Source organism: Coffea eugenioides, chromosome 1 (genome assembly GCF_003713205.1).
Source record: "Coffea eugenioides isolate CCC68of chromosome 1, Ceug_1.0, whole genome shotgun sequence".
Taxonomy (NCBI): Eukaryota; Viridiplantae; Streptophyta; class Magnoliopsida; order Gentianales; family Rubiaceae; genus Coffea; species Coffea eugenioides.
Window position 1 is genome coordinate 40,842,683 of NC_040035.1, and position 6,597 is coordinate 40,849,279.

Here is a 6,597-nt window from a genome sequence, read left to right on the forward strand (position 1 = left end):
AACCAATAAATTATCTTTGTTTATATTAATTTCTTGAAAATATGATAAAATTGCAGCTAGTAAGGGTTTGTTCAGAGTTCTATTCTTTGTTTGCTAATTCTGTTCAGACCTCCTAAAGTTCACATGTCTACCATCTCAATTTTCTAGTTGTCCGCTAATCTACCCAGATAAAATATAGAAATGCATTATGGTGCCTTCGTTAAAGTATAAGACAACGTGGAGATGATGCGTATCAAATTTAGGTTGTGTTTTGACTGTACTGCTTTGCTGGTATGGTGCATCAAAATTGGATATTGCCCTATGATCAAGCTTTGTCTCTGCTGTCTACTTTTATCTTTTTTTTTAAATCTCTCAATTAGATAATTCTCAGAGTTAATCACTGACTTATAATTTAACAATACTGGGAAGTATAAGCTACATGAGGAGATTAATTCTTCAACGCAAAAGACGGTAGTAGATATTGGCCGCCTGTGTAATAGGCATATGCTTGACTAAGGTGACCCTTCCTGCTGCAGATAACCACTTTCCTGGGTAAATGGAATTGTTTGTTTTGATAGACTACAGGAGTACACCAGAAGACTACTAGTTCCGAGACAATCAGATCCCTGTGGTCATCTAGGATCTTTTTACTTCATAAATGGTGCTCTGGAAATGGTTGAGAAGTCACAATTGCTTGAAATGTCCAACACAGATCAGGTCCTTTTGATTTTAGAGTGCCTTACTGTACTACAACGAGTACCAATGGCTTACCATTATTTCTAAATGAAATTCTTGGGGGTTTCTTTCCCAGCTAGGAACTGTTTTTGTGATGATTTGAGGGGTGTTTCTTTTCCCACACAAATATGTGATGTACTGACTTAATTGTTTTTATTTTATGCAATCCTTTTATTACCAAAAAAAAAAAGGAAATTCTTTGGGGCTTCTATGTTTTATACTTCTCATTCTGTAACTGGAACTGAGATAATTTATTAATCTTATCTCCAAGTATAAACACAAGTATGATACACCACTTTCACAGAGTTACAGGATAAGGCCTGACTTTATGCATGTAAACCCATCATCAGATATCCCTCTCAAACTTAGGTGAGAAATACCAAAATTCACATAAAAAAGTCAGTACAATAGAGCTACAAAGCTATCTGTTTTCATATTCTCACTCATGTATCCTTATAGGTCCTAATAAGTTGGCTGCTGATGTAAAATCATTGTTCTTGATCGGAGGCATTCTTTTCAATCAAACTGATGCAACCTCTCCTTTACGGAAAGCTATATCCCAGAACTTATCGGTTCTGAATGTTACTGCTTTATATCTTGTGATGAAGAATCTTGTTTCTTTTCTCCTCAATACCAATTCTTTCACCATTTAGTCTACCACATCACCAATGAGCTCTCCTATTCATCCAGGAAAAGTGCTGCCTCCGCAAAGAGAGTGGACCAAAGATTTACCTGGGTGGTTCTCATGAATAACCCAGCTACATCCAAAGTAACAACAAGCTCATCTTAGAAAGTACAAGCAACCAATGCAGAACTAATCTTCTCTATCAGCCTGCTCACCAGACAGTTCTCATTTTCAACAAAGATATGAATCACTTCCTCCAGCGACAAATTTCTTGTATCTGCAGTAAAAGATATAAATATCATGAGCATAAGAACTCTATGGTACCTATTAGGTGACATAAATGTCAGGAGTAGAAGAAGCAACAAACAAACTGAATCTTCAACACAAACTAACGTTACCCTCTGTTCTTGCAGTGATCAAATTCATGTGCAAATATGAAAATACCAAAATGATGAACTACACTTTTCTTTCCAGAATAGTTTTCACAGCCTGAGATGTTGAAGACAAGGGAGTTCCCATTAACAAGATAAGATTAAGACTCATTCTGTTCCTGATGTTTCTCTGCCGATCCCTACTATTAATGTCAACAAATCTATAATTGCAGAGGAGCAAATTGTTTGTACAATAGGTAACCAACTCAGAAAGGCATAACAACATAATTATAGCAAAGAGATCTCCATGCTCAAGTGCCTTTAACTACTGATATTTGGCTTAGTGAATCATGACCAGCATATGACCAAATCATCTTTTTCCCACTGCATACTGGATATTCAGAGTCCTTTCAAGAACTATGTCATTCTTGGTAAAAACACTACTTATTTACAGGCTTACTTAATGGGTAATGCATTAAGCACAAAAAGGTAATAAGACTTAATTTCATAATATCACAAGTAGATATTTAATTTCTGACCTCTCTGCAATTCTTTAAAACAAGTTGCAAATACATAATTGAATTATAATTCCTCCCTAACTTAACATTATCAGAACGTTATGAAAGACTTGCATGAGCCTTTTCTGCAATAACAATTTCCCTTGCAAATATCATCTTACCAATAGATAATTGACCGCATTACATAAAGAAACCATGAGCCTGTTGCAAGTCAATGATAGTAGCAACAGAAATCACCAGATATCGATGATCAAGGCTCAACCCTTATCTGCTTTAGAAGTTCTTTTGAACAATTAAAACATCATTCCCTACTAGCAAACAATCCTATGAACCTGGCAATTCCAACTAAAATAAAGAAAATGACAAGGAAAACAAACAAGTTATTCTAAACTGATAAATCTGCACAATCACTAAATCCAATTGAAACTTTGTAGCCACATAAAGATGAAGCTCACATCATAACTTCCAAATATTGAATTTAAAGCCTACCATCTACAACAAGAACATGAATCCTGTCACTACCTGAAAAAGATCAGTCCCACAATATAAAGTGTTCACAACACTATACCAACCATTAATTCGTATCATTTTTGCATGAGTGGTCTAAAATCCTAGCATTGACACACACAATCTGCTTTTCTAGACCTGATAAATCAAAATTCTTTCTTTTATATTTTAAAACCCAACAATATTTGTTTTAGCTATATATAAATATCTCTCATGACGAAACAAAAATTTTAATTTTTATCAAAAGGAAGTATAATTAATTACTTTACTAATTGTCACGTTATCAAAGACATTTAAAGAAAATTGATGAACTTTGATTAGTCTGTGAAAAATCCAAAAGATTGAAACCTTCTCACAAATGAGAAAATCCATTAACAAACAAACAAGAATATAACTTAGACTTTTGTAATTAAAAAAGAACAAACAATAGAAAAAGATAAGCAAGAACTTACCATTTATACATGTTAATGAATGACTTCAAGAAATCTGAAGACACTTACCAAAAAATTGCATGATAATATGCATTCTCAGGCGGATGCCAACTCTTAACAAAAATTCCTTTTTGAAAAGACACTATGTTAGACAAATTTCCTGCAGAATTTCCAGAAACATCCTTTCGTTATTCACTTCCCAACTCAGCTGCACTTTCCTTGGATTGATTTACTTTCTCCCCTGCATATCAAACTCCTTTTCATGAATTTCTTCAGGGTCCAATGGTGGCTTTTGGGGGTTCAGCCATAAACGCTAACATCGGTGGCAGTATAGGAGTGTCTTGGAGGTCTTGGAGTAAGTGGCTTCTAGGAAAAAAATACAGCGAAGGAGAATAATCAGAGAAAACAAAAACATATTAATATTATAAATTTGGAAAAAATAAAGAAAAACCCTAAACCAAAATCCCAAACCTTGAGCCGAAAATGATGCCGTCCATATGCTCCGGAGGATTCCAACACCAGTTTTTCGAATCTCCATCTCCTTCTTTTAATTCAATTGTTTATTCTGTCCCACTTGTGGTGTTGAAACAAAGAGCAAGGAAGCTGCAAACTTACAAGAAAATAAGCAAAGAGCAAAGAGGCTTAAGAATAGTGAAGATTTTGGCATTATAATTTTGGAAAGGGAAGCCAGGAGAGGAGAAGTGGCGGAGAGGTTTTTGTGTTTTATGAAGCTAACCCTATGGAGATAAGCCAGAAGTGGAGGCAAGAAATGAACAAGGGAAACATACAACACCAGTGCATCGTGCAAAGAGGAAAAATCACGAGGAAATCATGTGTTCGACGATGAAAAAGCATAACATCCTTCGCTCTTTTACTACTGCTGTAGACAAGCAGAGATGTGCAAGTGAGAGATACAACAATTTACTAACAGGGGATATTACTAATTAACCTCAGTTCCTATGTCCCTAACATTTTCCAGAACCATATTCCAATGCTTGTCAAAGGGCTTGCATATGACTAAGAAGCTTCTTGTTGTTCCAACACTTAAATGAGAATCAAATGAAGCTAGAAATATGGCATTTTGACATGCACACCATTGGAACATGCTACTTAATTGGATGGAAAAGGTGACCGATGATTTCCTCATACAAAACTTTAAGGACATATTATTTGTGCACAAAAATTAACAATCTGGATTTTACCTAGAGTGTTAATCATGAAACTCATCACCACAGCAAATAGAGTCCAGTGTGAAATTCTTCTTTGTCATCCTGTTACACAACCAGGATAGAGCAACCAGGTATAGCACTTAAATTCAGTGCCATCTTCGCGTAAGCGGTTCATTGTACTTAAGCAACCTATCTCAGCAAGTTGACGGACAACAAACGTTTCTAAGTTATTCCTCACAAACTTCTGACCAGAGATTTTCCACCATAAATGCAATTTCTACATTTGTAAAATTGATGTCAAGGAAGCAGGTGCCAATCTTTCATCCAGTCCTCTCAATTCACATGTTCTTTCTCAGATTCAGCAAACTCTGTCCAGCGCTTCCACGCATACATAGAGAGAAAAATCCAGCCTCAAAGTACAAGTACAATCGTTTTTGCCAAAAGAGAACCAAGTTCAGAGGTCACTCAGAGGAGCAGTTCACTTGTTATCCAAGGCATGTGGCACAGGGATGAAAAGAACTCTTAGACTTGGCTATCAACCTTAATAGCTCAATGGATGATGTTAAACTACCAAACCTTAAATGCTATAAAATATTGCAAATCAGCTAAAATTAAATTACGGGCTAAGTAAGACAGCACAGGTCGAGATAACGCGAGGCTACTAAATCTACCACACAATGCCTGCCAAGCATTCCAATTTTTCAACCACTTACATTTTCAGTTATAAAGATCACAAGTTCCTCTCACACAACTCTCTCGATTCTCCTCATAATATAAGAATGCATATTAATTGGACTCGTTATCTCTTTTTTCTCAGTACATGAAAACCCCATTTATTGTGCAAATCAATGCATATGATATGTATGAAGAAATGTCAAAGACATTCACTCAACTTATATGTATAACCCACTTTCTCCAATTTCTCCAATTCAAGTTTCTTAGGATGACAAGTATCAAATTAGACAAAATTTCATATACATAAGACCCTCGAGTACGTAAGACCCTCTAGTTCTCTTTTAAGTTCAGGTCTCCATAAAGTTCGGCATAAATTCTCTAGAAGGGAAGAGCGGAAATTTTTTAACAGAGACCCCTAACTATTTAAATGAATGCAGAGGAACACACTAGCCATTCTTGATTAATATATAGACTAAACCAAAAGATTACCCACTAAAACAATGCAAAAGGTAATTTCAAGACACTTATCTGCTACAGGCTACTCAACAAAGCTTACCTTAACTATTCAACAAGACTTGCATATTTATTCCTCATCCGGCAACTAAAAACACTCAAAAAAAACAAATCTGCCTCTTCAGCTTAGCACCTCCCTCCACAAATCTTTCAAATAGGACTACTTCAGATGCACGAAACCACATTATTAAACCCATACAAAGAAAAAAATAAAGGAAAAAGTCATCTCAAAAAGCTAATTGATTGTATCGGACCACGGGGAAAGAGGTCCGTATAAAAGCGAGTGGGTCTTGAAAGAGGCAAAAAGACGAAAAAGGACAAAATCCATAATAACCACCATAAATTAACTGTACCCCTATTCGCCTATTCCTATTCATCAGCGTTAACTGTAATCTCGCCCCAGCCACAATTCAATTACTTCCAGTTTGAAGTTCGAAGAACTGTACCAGCGTCATGGCTTTAAAATCAGACTATCATTTCTTCTTGCCTCCGGACAACGCCATTATTAGTGAATTTCTGCACCGGAAGATTCTTGGACTCGATCTCCCTCCTCATCATGAGATGAGGGAGGACGTATTAGTATGCAGTCTTCATCCCCAGACGGAGAAGGTGGCTTCTAGGAAAAAAAATACAGCAAAGAAGAATAATCAGAGAAAACAAAAGCATATTAATATTATAAATTTGGAGAAAACAAAGAAACGTCCTAAACCAAAATTCCAAACCTTGAGCTGGAAATGATGCCGTCCATACGCTCCAGAGGATTCCAACACCAGTTTTTCGAATCTCCATCTCCTTCTTTTAATTCTATTGTTTATTCTCTCCCACTTGTCGCGCTGAAACTAAGAGCAAGGAAACTGCAAACTTACAAGAAAATAAGCAAAGAGCAAAGAGGCTTAAGAATAGTGAAGATTTTGGCATTATAATTTTGGAAAGGAAAGCCAGTCGAGGAGAAGTGGCGGAGAGGTTTTTATGTTTTGTGAAGCTAACCCTATGGAGATAAGCCAAAAATGGAGGCAAGAAAAGAACAAGGGAAACAGACAACACCTGTGCATCGTGCAAAGAGGAAAAATCACG